Below are 19,021 nucleotides of genomic sequence, written 5' to 3'. Positions count from 1 at the left end.
ACAATGAACAGTGGACCTGATCCACCCGATTGGCCCATATGTAATAATTAGACAAACAAGCCCAACTTGGTAATGTGTTGGTTAACTAAAAACTAAAATACCAACTTAAATAATTATACGGTTAATTAACAAATATACGTATTTAGCAGTTAGCCGTGCACAATTAAAGAAGGGGATAACAATTAACGGCGAACGCAACAGGATCCAGGTGAGTTTCTAGCCCCACTTCCTTGTTATGTTTTCGGGGCTATGTGCATACTCGATGTGTTTTTTAATACATTTATCCTAAGTGATAAGTGTATGCCTTATGTGATTATGTGAAGATTAGGAATGATTGCTTGTCAATACGTGAACAATCATTAGACATTGCACGTGCTGACAAGTTTTAATGCTACGTATAATGAAAGTGGGGTATGTATGTTTATATGTATGAATGTTATAAAGTTAATAAAAGAATGTTAATGTATGGGTGTATGGTACGAAAAGGGTACCGAGCCCTAATAATACTCGAAGAAAGAGGGAATCGAACCCTACTAATATTCGAGAGCTAGGGAACCGAACCCTACTAATATTCGAGAAGAGGGTACCAAGCCCTATTAATACTCGAGGAAGGAGGGTACCGAGCCCTAATAATACTCGAGGAAGGAGGGTACCGAGCCCTAATAATACTCGAGGAAGGAGGGTACCGAGCCCTAATAATACTCGAGGAATGTAGGGCGTAATGCTCTTTATAACGTAAGATATGAAGGTAAGTAAGTAAGAATAAAGATATGAAAGTATGAATGAAGTATGTAAGTATGTATGTATTGTATGTCATGTGATTAACTAGAACTCACTCAGCATAGTTGACTTTTAGTATGCACGCAGGTGAGTAGGATGAGGCAGCTCGCTTGAGGGGGACACGTGGCATTGAATAAGAGACTGGCATCGCAAGACTCAAGACGTTTATTATTTTATGTTTTAAAGACAATACGTTATTTAAGAAGAATTATGGATCGATATGTAATGTTTTTAAAAGTTTTAATATTCCGCGTATGTTTTAGTAACTCTGATTATTGGAACTATGTGAATGAGTAAATCCAATGTCCAAATGTGAGACACCGGTAATGGGGCCTTACATGGCACTAAAAAAGAAAAGAAAATGCAGTGGAAAAAATTGTTATTCAGTCAGGCATGCCACTCTTAAGAGATGGTAGTTGAAAATAAGCAATGTTAGTCATAACAATTACATACATGGTTTTACATAAAGGATGTTTACATAGTTCTTATCTAAATATGCCTAGAGTCATTGAAGCCTATTGAGTAATGATGCAAAATTGATGAACAAAAAGCATAAATTCACTGCAGCCCATTGATGTAGAATTGATGAGCCAAATGCCTAAATCCATTTTAGCCCTTACATTTCAACTAATATCACTTTCATGATGAGTAAAAAACGTTGACAAAAATTTTCATAAGCGTAAAGTAAGCAAATCAAGTGGTACAAGAAATTTAATCGCATTTGAATTGCTTTTCTTACTTTACGCTTATGTCGGTTCTAATGTTTGTTAATTCATTAAAATTCATAAGCGTAAAGTTCGTTCAAGTCCCACGTAATATTTCAAGTCCCCTAGAGTGCTTCGAAGATTCACTTAAGCAAATCAAGCACCATATTATAAGCATAATCAATCATGTATGTGTGTGCTTTCATTTCTTGTTACAGTCTCATATTCACAATTATTGAGAGCTTATTTCCATGAAGTCTCGTTGACGATAATATAGTTTCTTTTTCCCTGTTATGGTCAGCAGGAACGATCAAAACTTTTAGTGCTGAAGGGTTGGTGTGTAAAAGTAATTTAACAGGCAAACATGCAATGTCTAAAGAGCAGTATACATAATTGACTAAGAAAGAGTTAAACATAAAGGAAGCGCACCTCAAAAACAAAATACCTTGTCAAAGACTAACTCCTACTGCAAGTATATTTGAGTACACACGGTAGACCTGCAAGATAACACATTATTGAATTTTGAACTCAAAAGTACATATATATAAAGTTTTATCACATATAATGCCTAACTATTAATAAGAAACATTCTACTATTATGCATCTAATTGCATAACAACATATCAGGTGCACATAAGTCAAAAGTAATACAAATTATCAATTATTGTGCTCTTTTAACCTCCAAAACTCAAAATATGTCAACACAAATAAATAATTTGATAGCCAAAAGTGCAGAGAAAACAAATACCTTCTCTAAGTCAAAAGAGAAATACCAATTAAACGGCAACCACTTTTCACTTAATTTAGTCAATTTATTGACAAAAATGGGAGCACCACAAGAATTTATAACATAAGTGAGTAGTAAATGAAGGAATTAGGGCAAGACGGCAAGAAATTATAATCCACTTGACCCATTTAATAACCAACAAAGAGAAGAAATTACCTATAAACACCCAAAAGCAAATGCCACAATCTCAACGCCATGCAATTGAATTGAGTTTTTGGACAAATAAGCGCATGTGATAGCAGGGAGAAATGACATGCGTAATAGATGTGGCAACATTAACATGCAATAAGTACTTGTAACTTACGCTTAAAATATAGTAGGGGTAGTACAGCAAGTAACATGTATTCATCAAAGCCTTAAGTTATGCCGCCTAAGTTTTGTAGATCGAAACCGGTAACAATCTATATCAGAACTGTAGATTTAGCAACAATCAGTTTCCAACACCGGAGCACTGCCACCACCATATGATCATCACATAGGGTTCGTAAATCGAACCCGGGAACAATCGGGCAAGCGGCATCATAAACCCTATATTTAACAGCCATTACTTACTTTCAACACCAGAGCACCTTGAAGGTAGACAAGGCTGTGATGACTGATTTCAGGATCGTTACATGGCGTGGCAGAATCGTTAGATGAAAAGTGTGTGGTTCTCTACTTGCAATCGCTGCTGCAGCCATTGTGGTCTATAGAAGGATCTGAGCCTTTTCGTTTTATATTTCTCAATCATAATTTGTACATGTTACTTGATGATTTTTGTTGATGTTTTGGGGGTTTAGCCACCATGCTCCAGCAATTGTAAAAGATCGACGATAAACTGTTTCAGGTAATTAGTCTCTAAAACCTTTTATTTTCCTACAGTTTGTCATATTTTCTGTTTCTTTATATGTTGGTTTTGTTTCTAAAGGTTCTTATGTTTGTGCATGTTACCCGCAATGATGATTTGAATGATTCTCAGTTACCAACGTTACTTCTCTTCTATAGGTAATTTTTTTAATCAATTTATTGATTTGGTTGTTGTAGAACTTTTAGTTTTCTTTATTGATTCCATGGTTGATGGTTTTGTATTCGCTTGTATGACGCTATCAGATGGTGAACAACGGGTCGACTAACAAGTCATAGTGGCTTGAGTAAAATTGGGTCTTTTTACGAAAGTTTTAAATAAGGTTCAACTCAAAACGGGTATGTCACAATATTTTGTGTGGATTGCAGAGGTGATGTTTTACTAATCTGAAACTGCATGTTTTTTTGTAGCAGACTGCTTTTGGTTGTTGTGAATTGAGTAACAAAGTTTATCTCGGTAACTATTACTCTATTGTTCATATTTTATTTGTTATAAAATGCAAATGTCGACATGAAAATTAAATTTTATAAACACTTGTTTTTTTTTAACAAAGGCTCATAAAAGATATGGTGGCTTGGTAGGATGGGAACTATTCTTGTAATAAAGGTTGGTATATTTATACTAATAAAAACAATGCTGATAGTTATATATTATATATTTTTTTTGTTGTGTAGGCCTCCCCTGAATACTAATTTGGGGAGCAGGTAGTTGATGCTACACCAATGAATTGATGCATTTTACAGAGAAAGTTGATACTTTTGTATGTGCTTGATTAAACTCAAGCTCAAAGTTAGCAGCTTATGATTGGAAATCAACACTTTGAGTAACAAAATTTAGTTAGTATTAACTATTTTAAATTAAACCATATGAGTGCAAAGGCAATTTTGGAAATACTTTCAATTTTTAATCGCAATTTCTTTATTCATATGCCCCTCTGCTTAGAGTTTGACTTTGGCTTTGGATTTTTTTCTTAAACATGTATAATCTTTGATTTGATGATTTTGATTCTTTGCACGTGCTTTGCAGTTGAATGATACCATTTTTTGGTTTCAACAAGATGAAGAATGTGTTTTTTGGTCTAAACGGAAGTGGACAAGAAATGATATGTGGTTAGGGATAGCCGTGAAATCCGAACCCGATGGGAATACCCGAAACCCGACATAATTGGGACGGATCTTACCCGTCCCATTAGGGTTTGGGACGGGTCTGGGATTAATTTTGAAATTTTTCGCAGGTTTGACGGGTCTGGGGTTTCTAATATACCCGATTACCCAACCGATTAACTGATAATATGGACCCATTTACCCGATTATATACCCGAAGTCCCTGACATAATTATATATATATATATATATATATATAGGGGATGGATCATGCGAGTAGTGATATTATAGCGAGAAGTGCGAGAAGTCGATCTCAACCGTTGATTATCTTCTAGTTGTTTAAAACATTAATTCCACTAATTACTCCTCAATAAATCTCCATATTAAATATTGTAGAAAGTTACAAATCTTAGAAAAGATAAATGGACTTTTACATAAAATATCATCTAGAATAATTTTAATGAAATATAATTGAGAGAAAATTATTTGCATTCATGGTTTCATAAGATTTATTTGAATTTTCGTTTACGTACCTACATATGAAAATAAATGTATATGTAGATGAATTGTAATTAATTGATCACGTACACAAGTAACACAATAATCTACATATAGCTTATGTTTAATTATACAAATTGGTAGTTATTTTTATTTTTATCAAAATGTAACTCGTATTACAAACACAACTTATGTTCACCTACACAAATTTTGTTTTCACCAACACATAACTAATATTCATCTACACATAACTCGTATTCACCTACATAGATTGCTAGTTCATTATATTTTCACCTACATATAAATAATATTCACCTACACATAATTCGTATTGCCTACATTGCTACACATAAAAGAGATTAAAATAAAAATAAAAAACATGATGTATTCCAACATTGCGAATATTTTACAACTTTAGGTTAATAATATTAATTGTATGTGATATCATGAATAATTTTTGTTTGTGTAGGTTAATTTTTTGATCTGCGTAGGTAAATACAAATAGGTAGGCTATAATGTGAATTAAATTTATATATATAGGTTAATATTGTGATTTGTATAGGGTACCATGAACTAGTTATGTGCATGTATATTAATATTGTGATCTGTGTAAGTGATAATATGAACTAGTTTTTTATGTGTAGGTTAATGTTATGATTTGTGAAAGTATTTGTTTTTATGATGGTTAATTTAATTTTTTTGTAGTATGGGTATGGTGATTTTGTTTTATGTATTTTTGAAGATTAAATCAAATTAAAAAACAAAGATTAAATTATAGTCATTTATAATTTAACATTAATTAGTATTAATTACAAAAAGAAACTCCTAAACCTTTTATTAATATACTTCTACAATTAAATAATTCAAAATTAAATAGAAAACTTTTGATTGGTTAAAATCTCTTCTCGCACTTCTCACCATAAGAACACTTCTAAAATGAACCAAATCCTATATATATATAGAAAAGAGTTCAAATAAAAAAAACAATTGTATTATGAGAAGTGTGAAAAGACTCTAAAATAAAGTACACCACCTAAATAGTATACTATACCATGTAAATAGAAAACTATACAACTTTTAGAAACTATCAATCTCAACCACTAGATCTAGCACCAACTAGGGTCTACATCTATTCTTATGTTTCTCATAAAACTATTATTTTTTACGTTTACCATATATATATATATATATATATATTGTTTCATGGTAACAATAAAAGAATGGTATTTGTTTTTAACCAGTTGTGTTGAGTTTCTGTCTTTGTGGTGACATTCAAAAGTATTAATATTAAAAGTATGTTCTACATATGTTGTATTATATCACGCCAAGTTATAAAACCTCTATAGATTGGGTGACATTTTTTTTTAATTGAGCGTATCATGAAACTAGAAGAACTACTTGTTTCTTTTTGGTTGAATTTATGGTAATCATTATTGTAACTGATTATTTATATATTGTCAAAGTCCGATAAAAACCCGATGGGTTTTGGACCGGGTATACCCGACGGGTAATTTCAATAAACTAACGGGTATGCCCGATACTCGATGGGTATTTACCCGACAAATACCCGACGGGTCTGGGACGGGGTTTGATAATCAGGTTCGGGTCTAGGAATACATGGACCCGTCCCAAACTCGACCCATTTCCATCCCTATATGTGGTTGTCAGAGCACACATCCTAGGCACCTTGCGTTGTCTTATGTGTATGTAGCTTTGTAGCCACATGTACTTTTACAAAGTTTGATCTGCCTTTAGGCCGTTATATTAACCATAGTCGGGTTTCATTCGCTAGAGATAAAATATTAATCTAGCCTCCCAGTAAGAGGTAAAAGATATAGTTTATCTAATGGGTAGAAGTTCTCTACAGCTACAAAATTATATACCAAAAGTATCATCAACTACATTTGTAACTACTCTTTGATTATTTCTACTTTAATAAGAGATTGTTGTTATTTTAGTGAAATTTTATATTTGTAACGTCAGTTTAAAATTGCAGGCAATTTCACGATCACGTCGCGAAGCGTGGGTAAACCATCTAGTTGGTGAACCCGCGCTTCGCGGCGGGGTCATGACATAGCTCAGCAGTTTAGAAAATAAATATCAAACTTCATTAAAACAACACCAACAATGTCAAATAGTAGCTGGTTTGAGTTGTTACTTATGGTGGTAGTAACTTGCAGCCTGGTTTGAGTTGCTACTAATTTTCTATTTCAGCAAACATGTCTAGTCTTCATGAGGACTTTCTGGCTTTATGTTCTGATTGAACACTTTAAGAACAAATGTGTAGCTAAATTTTCGCTCTAATGAATCCTAGTGTTTATGCTTTTTTCTTGTTGGATATGTCCTCACTCAAAATCATTGTATCTAGCATGCTGCAAAAAATAATGAACAGCGAGAATATTTTAAAGAATTTACTAAAAAATAAGTCAATTATGGTTGTTTTATAAACGGGTCAAATTTGTTTAAAGTCAACCAAAGTTTGTTAGACGTTCTTTTAAATATCGTAAAGAAAATCTTTGCGTGAAGGCATAAGAAAAAATACCTTCTAAACCTCTTATACCGAAGTAATGGCAACGACTTCTTTTGTTTCCCTTTATGGCGATCTGTCACGCCACCATGCAAAAGCAAACTCTATGTAATCGGCGAAGTTTATCAGTTGTCGTAAGTTGGGCATACAATCAAAAAAACATAACTACCCCGAAATTAAACGAACATAACATCAACTTCCTCACCATGGCATATATCTTAGTTGTTAACACAACCAACCTCTCATACTCAAGTGCCACTTGTTATTAAATTATCAGTAACTAAAACCGAACAAGAACAAGTTTGATTAACTCAAGCGACTCTTTTCTTTTGTTAATCGACTAATAAAAAATTCAATACAATAAAAATAAAAGACATAATCTTTAAATGGGCAAAACAAAATTGTTTGGGGAAAACATACGTCAGTGATATGCTGGTGAATCGTTGACTCTAAAAGTATTTAATAAATCTTTCTTTGACTGACAAGATAGTTTTCTTGAATAATATCAGCAAAAACTTTTCTTAATTCTGGGATTTGTGTCACTGCCATACACACAATTTCGGTTTTCCGGGAACTGACACCCATTGAAGAACTTTTATTATTATCTCTAGTCTGCGGCCACATAGCCTTGATTGAAATACTAGACTTATTTATGTTTGGATCCAGACACATGTGTACTCGGTCTGAGTTGCTTTTATTTTCTATCTTGTATCTTAATAGGGATCAAGGGTCTAAGCCTTGAAATATAATAAAATAATAACTTAGGCAGAATCACTGCCTTATGCGGGTATACGAAGTGTATATGCCTAAACTTTTACGAGCAGCACTTCTACTCTATGTCACGTACTAGGGCTTTAATTAGCGGAAATTTGAAGCTTGGAACGCTTTACAAGGTTGGCACACACTTCAAGGTTGGAACGTACTACGATGCTTGCACGCAAAATTTCACACCCCGCCAAGGCGGAAGTACGTGTGAGTGACGTCATGTATACCGTAAGCATATGATTATCGCCAACATACATGTATTAGGATACCAATAGTATTAAAAAGCCTTTACAAAGCATAACTTATTTTCAAATAAAACATTGTTGAAATCAATTTGGATATTTCTCCTATATGACCCTAAACATTGATAGGGTTATACAAGCAAAATCCTCCAAAATGGTATCCTAATTATGCATTGAGGTCCCGTCTTCATGATTCCTTATGAGCGTTGTTAATTCCCTGAAAAACATACGTTTAAAAAGTCAACACAATGGTTGGTGACTTCACAGGTTTTGAGACTCGATATGAAATCATGTTATTCATAAAACGTTGAATCAGTTCAAAAATAAGTATACGATAATATTTTGAAACAAATACGATGATCCTCCGTAAACTAGCTAAATCTACGAATTAATATGACGAACCCTGAGCCCATAACCAAACCACGACTTATATCCTTTTGCCCTGTTCAAATATCACAGATGGAAAATACGCACCCTATTTCGATGCAATATCGGAGGTTAGCGCAACTATCCTAACAGTAGGTGGAAATGTCAACGTCAATAGTATTGTTCGTATATTCATGTGGCTAACTCTGTTAGCTAATAGTTATAGTATGCAAGCAAGGAGCTTATAGTACTACATAGTTCAACTCATATTCGCCTAAGGATTGTTTGTTTTGTTTCTTGTTATCGTATATAAAATAGATGTGTATGTGTGATATTTGTCAATTTCGGGTCATCTTGTATTTGCGTTTATTATGAAAACCGAACCGTTTTATATCCCGAACCTTTCAATAATATAAAAAAATGATGAATTTTATGTTACAAATTTTTTTATGGTTGTCGGATCTTAAAAACATCTTTTACAACCCTTAAAATGCCCCTAAAACACTCAAAACGAACTTCAGGGACTAAAACTGCCAAAGTTAAAAATCAAAATTTTCCCTCTGCGACCTTAGCGCCGTGCTAACGTCAAGAGCAGAGACCCTAGCGCCGCGCTAAGGAGCTTTGCAGGAGCCAGTTACGTTTTTGTTGTTATTTATCACATGTTTGACCCTCTAAACCAATCAAAATGCTTGGAAATCTATAAAACAACCTTATGGATTACCCTTACACCTTATCCTTCATAAATCAAGACCACATCACTCATTTTAACCTACTAATGCTCACCAAACACTCTCAATCTAAGCCCCAAATTCCATCTTTCAAGTTCTTCCTTATTTGATTTCTACGAGTCAAACAAGAACATTTTGTAATATCCCAAAATTTCAATAAATAATATTTTATATATTATCTTTTATGGTGGACAAGTTTACCTAAGATGGTAAATAAAATAATAATAAAAGAGGGAGGGAGAAGTAGGCTAATTAGGGAGAATTAATCACAGACTAAAAAGGAAAGATGAGCCTTAGGTCCATGGGCTTAAGGGAGTATAAATACCCCTTAAACCCTAAATCTTTCCATTTCCATCCAACTTATCCATCTTGTTCTATCTACACCTTAAAACACATACACTTAAGCCATAAAATACCTTCCTTAGCCGCCACCCATTATCCAAACCATAAACCGATCATAGTAATCATAGATCTTCGATCATACAAGTGAGCTAACGAGTCCAAGGTCGTGTATCAAGCTATTCGTGACGCTACTAACGTCTAAAGGTACGTTTTAAGCTTAAAGGTTAAATTTTTATGAACGTTTTGCCAAGAAACTTGACCCTAGGGTAGATCGGGTCTAGATGTTTCATACAAATACGAACTTGATGATTAAAATGGATGAAATGGACTCATAGATATAAACGGTTCATAAAGGAAACCCTAGATCTAGCCTAGAATGTTTTAACCCTATAAAGGTTTAAGCTTTATGTCTAAAACGGGTTAGATCTTGAAGCTGTGATGGTAATGGGTGTAAAACGGTTATGAATGACGGTAAAAAGGGGTTTAAAGGTCATGATTTGAGCCTTAGAACTATAACTGAGCAAGGTAGAAACATAGAAATGGAATGATGAGCTGAACTGGGTGTTCTCGGCCAGATTTGAGGGTTCTCGGCCAACCCGTGTTTTCGGCTAAAACGAGTTCTCGGTCATGAGTTCTCGGTGAGTTCTCGGTCACGAGTTCTCGGTCATGAGTTCTCGGTCACGAGCTCTCGGTGGGTTCTCGATCATATGAGTTCTCTGTTTTGAGTTCTCGGCCACAGTTCTGTTGGGCCTTGGGCCTGAACCCAAATTGGGCCAGATGATGGATATTTGGACCTGATTTAAATAAGCTCAGTTTAGAAAATAATTTAGAATCCTAATGGAAAATGTGTTAAGACAACTAACGAAAATAAAATTTTTCCAAGCTGACTGGGGCTCTACCCCTTGGACCCCGCTAGGGGCTGCCGCCCCTAGAACCCCGCTGCCCCCGGACCCCTGTTCGTTGTGGGTTATATAAAGATAGAAATACGATATGAGTAGTAATAGTTAATTGATGCATGTAATTATCATACAGTTAGCCGAGCCCAACTGAAGAAAGAAATAACCATAAACGGTGAACGCAACCGCATTCAGGTGAGTTTCTAGCCCCATTTCCTTGTTATATTTTCGGGGCTGTGTGCATACTCGATGTGATTAGTTAATACACTTACCTTAAGTGGTAAGTGTATGCCTTATATGATTTATGTATGAATGAATGCTTGACGATGCATGAACGATCTTCGGATATTGCATGTGACGTCAAGGGATAGTATATAGATATGATTGACATGTACATGATGTATAGATGATGTATGGACGTGTGGAAGTTATAATTATGAATGGATAGAAGATTACGAAAGGTATAGATAGAACAAGGGAACCGACCCTAATAATATCGGTGAATGTAGGGAACCGACCCTAATAATGTCGGCGAATGTAGGGAACCAACCCTAATAATGTCGGCGAATGTAGGGAACCGACCCTAATAATGTCGGCGAATGTAGGGAACCGACCCTAATAATATCGGCGAAGGTTATAGGGCGGAAGACGCTTTAAATGTATGCGTATGAATGAAAGTATGTATGTTATTGATGTGTTGTAAAACACACTTACTTTCCGTATCATTTTATCATGTTTTAAGTACTTAATTGTTTAATTAATAAGAGTTATGGATGGTTTTTGTTTGATTTTACAAAGATTGAATTTTAATTGTAGGTTATTTGTTTTGATGGAGAAAAGAGCAAAGTTTGAAGACTCTAGGGGCCTTTTTGGTCAATTTTGAAGACTACAACTCAAGGCCCGACCTAAGCCCACAAGATCCAAGCCTTTTATGCATTAGGGTAGTATGTCGGTGAGACCGAGAGGAGAGTCGACATTAGAGCACTTTAACAATTCGTTTCTCGGTTTGTTCTTAAAATCAACTAAGTGTAAGTTAGAGTTTGTTAGTGAGACTAGGAGGTGATCTAGCTTTCTTGAGTGAAACTTAGTTGTGTCATCCTTAGGAATCGGTGTCGTGAGAATCCTCAATCCATTATCTTATTATACCTTCAATATGATTCTTACCTAGGTAGACGTTTTCTCCGATTGCAGTTAAGTTTCCAAGTTTTGTTAAGAGTTTAGTTAAGTTAAGTCTAGTTAATTAATTTAGTTAAAGTAAGTTAGGTTAAGTAGTTAATTATATTAAAAATCATTTAAATATTCTTAAGTGAGTCTTGGTTAGGGTTAAGTATCATAAACGTTTTCAAGTGTCATGGTGTTCGATACTCGGACTTCCTTAGTGCTATACTATTAGTGATCGGTACACTTGCTGGTTTTGTGTGGTTTCTTTAAAAGTCTTGTTTTAATAAATTTAAAGCTTAGTTGTGAGAGCATCATTATACAGACATCAAGTTTTTGGCGCCGTTGCCGGGGACACGGTTAGAGGCGTATTGAGAACGACTCGAGTTAGGACTTACCTTATTTGCTACTTGTTTTTCTTATTTGCTTTGTTTGTTAGTTTAAAATAGTTTAGCTAATTTTAGTTTATTTTGTTTATTTTAATAGTTGTATGCGACGTACTCGATCTCTAGGACCGCCAGAAGCCGAAGGATTTTCTGAACCTGAGAGAGAGTTGCGTGAGAGACGTCGTACAAAACCGTCTTCCAGTTCTTCTTCGTCGTCTGTTGGTAATACATCCTCTTCTCCCACTTTTTCTAAATCCGACATTAGGGATAGGATTATGGCCGACGCACAACCAAGGAGGACAGTTGCAGACTGGGCCCGTCCGGTCGACGTTGGCGCGAGATCCAACATTGCTCCACCAGCCATCGCAGTTCAGACGACTTGGCAGATTCCATCGAACGTTCTGAACACCATTTCCCATTCTGCTCAATTTCACGGGTTGCTCCACGAAAACCCGCATTCTCATCTCACTCGCATCACACGTATTTGTGACACGTTTCATCTTGCCAACGTATCCAAAGACGCCATCAAACTCCGCATCTTTCCGTTCTCGCTCGTCGATTAGGCGAGTCTGTGGCTTGAGTCCCTCCCACAGGGATCCATTGCTACTTGGGCCGCCATGCAGACCCAGTTTCTTGAGAAATACGATCCTCCGGCTAAGGCCGCTCGTTTGCGTAATCAGATTCATTCTTTCCAGATGGAGGACACTGAGAGCTTCTATGAGGCATGGGAGAGATTAAAAATTCTTCTTGCTTTATGTCCGAACCACAGCCTGCAGGACTGGGCGGTTGTTGAAAAGTTCTATAACGGAGTGACGTACGCGACTCAGAATATGCTTGACACTGCTACGGGAGGCAATTTATTGACGAAAAAGGATACCGATGAGTGAATTGCCTTGTTTAACGGTTTAGCCATGAGTGGATACCAGCAACCACCCGCTAAGAGCACCAAAACCATCGACTCCTTATCACGCGGTATACATTCGGTCGACACGAGCACCGCACTTGCGGCACAGGTTGAGGCGTTGGCAAAGATTGTGAAGGACTTGCAGGTGAAGAGTAAGTTGTACGAGATTTGTAGAGGAGGGCATGATACTGTCCAGTGCCCTGTAGGTTTCCAGGAGGAGGCTGTAGACTTTGTCAACAATTCGAACCGAAATCCAAATTCTTTCGATTCTTATAATTCGGGTTGGAGAGGTAACCAAAATTCCAACTGGAGGAACGGAAATCATTCCGGCTTCCAGCCGCGTCAGAGGCTATTCCAGGATTCCGGTGAGGGAGCGAGTAGTGGGGAGAAGAAGCCCACGTTAGAGGAGATGATGGCACAGCAAACTCATATGTTGTCACAGCTTATGACTCGAGAGGATTCCTGCCACAAAGAGACCCAAGAGAAATTTCGGGAGCACGAGTCATTCATGAGGAATCAAGGTGCATCAATTCAAAATCTTGAGAGGCGGAGGGGGGAAATAGCAAGTCGTCTAAATGAGAAGTCGCCAGGTACACTTCCGAGTAACATTGAGCAAAACCCGAAGGCGTTCGCGAAGGCTGTGACGACGAGGAGCGGTGCAGGGGCACGTAGTGAGCCAGTGAATTAAGAGCCTACAGTCGATGGAGAGGAGCAGGTGGATGAGGAGATTCAGATGGAGTCTCCACCGGCCAAGGTGCATCAGAGGCGAAGCCCAAGAAGTACAGCACAGGCCGAGGACCAGCCATTACCCAGCACACTGCCGAGAGTCTACAAACCTAGACTTCCATATCCCGGGAGACTCCGCAGGGATAGAGACGAGGAGCAGAACACCAAATTTCTTGATCTTTTGAAGCAACTTCACCTTAACATTCCACTCCTTGAGGCACTTACACAAATGCCGAAATATGCAAAGTTCCTTAAGGATATTCTTTCGAATAAGGAGAAGTTAGCTGAGGTCTCTTCCGTCCCACTGAGTGTCGGTTGCTCTGAAGTCTTGCAGAGGAAGTTACCAGAAAAGATGTCCGATCCTGGGAGTTTCACGATTCCCTGCATCTTGAGTGATAATACGGTTGTTCATGCGCTGGCATATCTTGGTGCCAGTATTAATCTCATGCCGTATTCCGTGTATCGCAAGTTGGGTCTAAGCGAGCCGAGGCCTACACGTATGAGTATCCAGCTTGTTGATCGTTATGTTAAGTACCCCCGAGGGGTGGTCGAGAACATGTTAGTTCGTGTCGACAAGTTCATCTTCCCGGTGGACTTTGTCATCCTGGACATGAACGATGATGATAGTGTCCCACTTATCTTAGGTCGACCATTCCTTTCCACTGCACAGGTGTTGATCGATGTCTGCGAGGGTAAGTTGATTTTAAGAGTTGGGGATGAGAACGTCACCTTTGACGTTCGACAGTCACTGAAACACCCCAAGTCTGCTGATGACTCCTTATACTTCATCGATACCATCATGGAACATGTTGGGGAGTTTTTCAGCGAGATCTGTGGAGGATCTGCCTTCGACACCCAGATTCTCGATAGGGAGATTCTTGAGATTGAGATGGTTGCCATGACCAATCAGTCCTTAGATGACGACACCAAGTCGCATACCCCTGAATCTGGTGTGTCTGCTGAGATCGTACGAGACGATCCGATGGACTGACCTTCTGTCGAGAGTCCTCCTTCTTCCTTAGAGCTTAAGGATTTACCTGCCCATCTTGAGTATGCGTTTTTAGATTAAGAGAGGAAGCTGCCGGTTATTATTGCATCTGCTTTGACGGAGGTCGAGAAGGAGAAGTTGTTGAGGGTGCTACGAGAGCACAAAGAGGCGATTGCATGGAAGATTATCGACATTAAGGGTCTCAACCCTTCGGTTTGCACTCATCAAATCCTCATGGAGGATAATTTCAAAACTATCGTTCAGCCTCAACGGCGGCTTAATCCAAAAATACAAGAGGTCATGAAGAAGGAGATCATTAAACTCCTTGATGCGGGGATCATTTACCCCATTTCCGATTGTGCTTGGGTGAGTCCAGTTCAAGTGGTTCCTAAAAAGGGTGGCATGACTGTCGTCACCAACGAGAGGAACGAGCTTATTCCCACTAGGACTGTGACGGGATGGCGAGTCTGCATCGACTATCGCAGACTGAACGATGCCACCATGAAAGACCACTTTCCTTTACCCTTTATTGATCAGATGTTGGAGCGTTTAGCTGGTCAGCAGTACTACTGCTTCTTATATGGTTTCTCCGAGTACTTCCAGGTTCCCATAGCTCCCAATGACCAGGAGAAAACCACTTTTACCTGCCCTTACGGAACGTTTGCATATAAACGTATGCCGTTCGGACTTTGTAACGCTCCGGCCACATTCCAGAGGTGTATGGTTGCCATTTTCCATGATATGATCGAGGACTCCATGGAGGTGTTCATGGACGATTTTTCTGTTTTTGGGAGTTCCTTCGATCATTGTTTGTCTAATCTTGAGAGGATGATGTCCCGATGCGTTGACACCAACCTAGTCCTTAACTGGGAGAAGTGTCATTTCATGGTTCGCGAAGGCATTGTTCTGGGGCACTGGATTTCAAGTGCAGGGATTGAGGTTGACCGAGCGAAGATCGAGACCATTTCTAATCTTCCCCCGCCCACTTCTGTGAGATCCATTCGTAGTTTTCCAGGTCATGTCGGGTTCTACCGCCGGTTCATCAAAGATTTTTCTAAGATCGCGAGACCCATGACCAAACTTCTGTAGAAGGACACTCCATTCATCTTTTCTGAGTAGTGTATCGAGGCGTTTGATCTTTTAAAAGACAAACTCGTTAACGCCCCGATCATGGTTACTCCCGACTGGTCGTTACCATTCGAGTTGATGTGTGACGCAAGCGACTTCGAAGTCGGAGCGGTTCTTGGACAACGGAAGGATAAACACTTCTATCCTATTTACTATGCTAGTCGGACCTTAAATGGCGCACAGGAGAGCTATACCACCACCGAGAAAGAGATTTTAGCTGTGGTGTTCGCATTTGATAAATTTAGGTCCTATCTTGTTTTGTCCAAGACGATTATGTACAGGGACCATGCTGCTATTCGATATCTCTTCAGCAAGCAGGATGCTAAGCCTCGTCTTATCCGATGGATCCTGTTGCTTCAAGAGTTTGATATTGAGATCCGTGATAAAAAGGGGGCCGAGAATGTGGCGGCCGATCATCTTTCAGGTCTAGAGGGAGCTGAGTTAGGAGATTCGGGGGTCAAGATCGATAACCGTTTTTCGGCGGAGAGTCTCATGTTTGTTACGGCACAGGAGGAGGGTTTTTCATGGTTTGCTGACCTTGCGAACTATCTTGCTGACGGATACCTCCCGAAGATGCCTTACTAGCAAAAGAAGAAATTCTTTGCTGATGTTAAGTTTTACCTGTGGGACGACCCGTATCTTTTCCGTATCGGTGCTGACCAGTTGATTAGGAGGTGTGTAGATGTTAAGGAGGGATGGCAGATTCTGAGCCATTGTCATGTGGGACCGACAGGAGGTCACCACGGTGCGAGTTCGACGGCGAAGAAGGTATTTGATTATGGATTCTATTGGCCTTCTATTTTCAAAGACGCACATTTGTTCGTTAAAAGCTGTGACTGATGCCAGCGTGTCGGTAATATCTCATCCCGGAATGAGATGCCCCAAAATGCGATTCAGGTATGCGAGGTTTTTGACATTTGGGGTATTGATTTTATGGGCCCGTTCCCGTCGTCCAGAGGGAACAAGTACATACTTGTGGCTGTTGATTACGTTTCCAAGTGGGTCGAGATCAAAGCCTTGCCCACTAACGACGCCCGAGTTGTAGTGAGATTTTTGAAGAATCTTTTCTCTCGCTTTGGAGTCCCGAAAGCCTTGATCAGTGATCGAGGTACTCACTTCTGCAATGCGCAGATGGAGAAGGCGTTGCAGCGCTATGGGGTCACCCACTGGCTTGCTACCGCCTATCAGCCTCAGACTAGTGGGCAGGTGGAAGTGAGTAATCGGAGAATCAAACATATTCTTGAGAAAACTGTTAGTGCGAATCGTCGGGATTGGTCCGACAAATTAGATGACGCTTTGTGGGCCTTCCATACAGCCTACAAGACTCCGACTGGTTCCACACCATTTCGGATGATTTATGGGAAGGCCTGTCATCTTCCTGTTGAGTTGGAGCACCGCGCTTCATGGGCCCTTAAGAGGGTTAATCTTGATCTATCCGCCGCAGAGGTCAATCGTTTCCACCAGTTACACGAGTTAGAGGAGCTCCGGGATCATGCGTATGCACAGTCATTTAAGTATAAGGAGCGGACGAAGGAACTGCATGATAGGAAGCTGAAGGGTAATAAGCAATTCAAGTGTGGGGAGAAGGTCTTATTGTATAATTCCCGTTTGAGGTTATTTCCGGGAAAATTGAAATCCCGATGGTCGGGACCGTTCACAGTCACTGAGGTATTCCCGTATGGCACCATTGAGATACAAGATCAGAGCGTAAAGTTTAAAGTGAACGGTCATAGGTTGAAGCACTACATAGGCGAGCCGGTTGCTGATCAGACAGTCGAGATATTCTACCTTGACTCATTCACCGAGGCGTAGACATGTTGGATGCATCACTCGAGAGGTAGCCCGAGTTGTATAGTTGTATTATGATTTTATTTATTATCTGTTTTTATTTATTTTATTTTTATTAATTAAAAAATTGAAAAAAAATATATTTAAAAAAATTAAAAAATTAAAAAATTGAAAAATCAAAAAATATAAAAAATCAAAAACACAAAAATATGTTAATTTCTTATGTTTTTGTTTTCTGTTTTGTACGCCGCTACATGCGAGCGAGTTTGAGTTATTGCAGGGATTATTATGCGCATGGTAGCTCTGATGGCGTTTTGGAACTGGTTCTCCCGAGGTTGCGGCCGCGAATGAAATGTTATACGGTCGATTGATACACAGCTGATGGCTTTTTTTCGTTTGATTGATACACAGCTGGTGAAGATTTTGCATATAAACCAGGGGAGTAACCCGTTCTCTGTTTTAATTTTTGCTTTCAGTTTTATTTTTGCTTTTATTTTATTTCTTTTCCTTGTTCTCATCGAGGACGATTTCGTTTTAAGTGTGGGGATGAGAATTTTGAGAATTTATTTTACTTAGTTGTAAAAAAAATTAATTAATTAATTAAAAAAAATTAATAAAAAGTTTTACCTTTGTTTTTGTTTTTTCGTTTTCATACTTAGTTAAATATATAAAAAAAATAATAAAAAACAAAAAAAAAGTTTTAAAGAAAAATGTCCCTTGAATTTTGTTTTGTTCTACGTTAAGCAGGAAATGATATTACTACCAATGCGCTAACGAACTCTTGGAACTTTTGATATATATAATATAATAATAAAAGAAGGGATGGTTCACATATCTGATTTGGGATGTGTCGGTAGGCCCAACTAGCTTTGATAGTCCTCTTTAGCAGTTTTTATATATAATAATTTGAAAAACGGTAAAACCGAATTTCGATGCTTAGGGAGGATTACTATAATCTAAAAACTTTGAGATAGTTATACTTAGATGCACTCAAACCAGCACACACCACATGTCCATCTTTCTACGAGCTTAGAAATAGTTATATATTTTAGGGTGATATAAAAGATTGAAAAAAAAGAGAGAAAAAAAAAGAAAAAAAGAAAAGAAAGAAAAAAAAATATGTTTTGAAAGTTATGTGTATTCTCAAAAGTTTTTCAAGAAAATCAAAATGCTTGTGAAGAAAGTTATGTATTGTAAAATGCCAAAGAAGCATTCTTTAAAGTTAGAAAAAGAGGCCAAAGTGCACATACTAGACAGGACTTAGAGTTTACGTGTTACCTTGGGGATGGTGACTCTGAGGATGCACTATTGGGGTTCGAAGGTTCTTAGTCAATAAATAAAAATTAGGAATTTATAGGACA

The sequence above is a fragment of the Bidens hawaiensis genome, unplaced genomic scaffold (assembly GCF_021521415.1).
Source record: "Bidens hawaiensis isolate Kalapana, Puna unplaced genomic scaffold, B.hawaiensis_p1.1 tig00024643_1, whole genome shotgun sequence".
Classification (NCBI taxonomy): domain Eukaryota; kingdom Viridiplantae; phylum Streptophyta; class Magnoliopsida; order Asterales; family Asteraceae; genus Bidens; species Bidens hawaiensis.
This window is presented reverse-complemented; position numbering follows the sequence as displayed.